Consider the following 1,917-nt stretch of genomic DNA (forward strand, 5'->3'; position numbering starts at 1 on the left):
GAATGGCTGCTGAATATGCATCTAATGACAGTTGTCAGCCATTCTAAAGCTGTCAGGTGCAGTGACAGCAATTAACACTTATCATGCGATCAGAAAGCACCAGCAATGGAAATATTTGCTCAAAATGCAGTATTAAAACTCTTGAAAAACAAGCAGTTCTGACTGAATTATCAGGATTGTCAGTTATATTACTCTCAAGTATATTTAAGTAAAGAGTCAACAATACCTTTTAAATTTTCTTTTATACAAGTTTCACAGTTATAAAATAAGGCTAAAGTAGAGGTACATTTTTCAATACAATTTTTTCTCTTTATTGCAAGATTAGAGACATTGTAATTGTTTTAAAACACTTTTAAAGTGTAATATTAACCAGAAATGGGCTTTAAATGGAAGTAATATTTAAACATCATCAACTGACACCTCTATTAATTTGTAACTTCCAAGTTCAGGCTCTCCTGTTCAAATACAAATTCTTAACATTTTCTCTCTAACACTTCCACCAAAAGAATTCTTTCCTGCGCTCCTGCGTGTGACAAAAGAAAGCCTACCTGGGTTTCCAAGATGCTTAAGGGAAGTGAGCAATTTAAGATTTTTAAAATTATTTTATTTTTCTTACGGCGTGCCAAATATTAAAGACCTGAAGACAGATCATTTAAAAAAGGGTTTCTATAGCCAAGTAATGGCAGAATCATCACATTTAACTGTCATTGTTTTTGCCAGAAAACACACTAACTTTATGAAAAACTATCTTTATAAAAAGTATCTGCCAATTCCGGGCAAGCAAAACCAAGTACAGCCTGCACAACAAATTACCTTCCAATGCAGACTGTCCAAGTCTGTTCTGATTTAATGGTCAATCAGCAGAAGCAGGGATGTTTAGCATCATCCTTCATTTAAAATATTAAGCACCTGCATCAATGATGGTGTTAAAGTTTCAAATCTGCAGGTTAAAATACCTCAGTTTTAATTGATCCAAGTTCACAGTCCTGAGCTCGTTGTGCCATTTTTTGCCAGCCATCTGCTCTCTGCAACTTTTAGCACAAAAATCCTATTTTTTTTGTGGGGTGGGGGAGTGAAAATCACAAGTAATTAGGGATAGAAAAACACACATTCCAAAACACTGTCTGCACCTCTTCGGGTTTTTTAGTCTTCCCAACTTTCCTGCACCATAATGACCTCAGGATACACAGATACTTCTAAAGGCCTGGCAAGCTTTTGTCTTTCCAGAAATAATTCCTAACATTTTAGTCTTTGCAGGTACGCAGGTGTCTCGTGAGTGCGAAATTCTGTATCCTAGTCAGTATTCATTGTGTCTTTCATCCTGCAGCTCTTAATCTCTTGCCTCTTTATTCTTTCTCAATAAGAAATCTCATTTACCAATGCAAACCTACATTTACAAACTCCAGTCTTTTCTGGAGGATTATTCCAAGGCACCTGGTTAGCCAAACAGCATTTTTATTTTAATGACTATCAAATTACAATTAAAAAATTAAAGGTCTTAAATTTTTACTAAAATAGTCTCCTTTGGGGGGGGGGATCAAGCTGTAAAATTATACACCATTCTCTAGGGTAACTTACAAATTATGCCTAATGAGTAGCACAATTTTGCTTTGCTTTTGCCAAAATTTACTTAACTTGAATGACTATTTAACAGTTTACAGAAACACTGCCTTTGTTATGGATTGAATTACCTTTCTATTTGTCGTGGTTTAGGCCCAGTGCACAACTGAGCACCACGATGCCCCAAAAAAATGGTTAGTCAAAAAAAGGACTGGGAGGGCTTCTCACCACTTAAACAGGTCACAGACAAAAGACAGACTCATCATAAGGAATAAAAACCAAAACTATTTTAATTTTGCTACCAGCATCAGAGTAGAACAATGGGAGATACAATCAGATCTTAGAGTCAAAACACCT

The sequence above is a fragment of the Mesitornis unicolor genome, unplaced genomic scaffold, assembly GCF_000695765.1.
Source record: "Mesitornis unicolor isolate BGI_N332 unplaced genomic scaffold, ASM69576v1 scaffold22477, whole genome shotgun sequence".
Taxonomy (NCBI): domain Eukaryota; kingdom Metazoa; phylum Chordata; class Aves; order Mesitornithiformes; family Mesitornithidae; genus Mesitornis; species Mesitornis unicolor.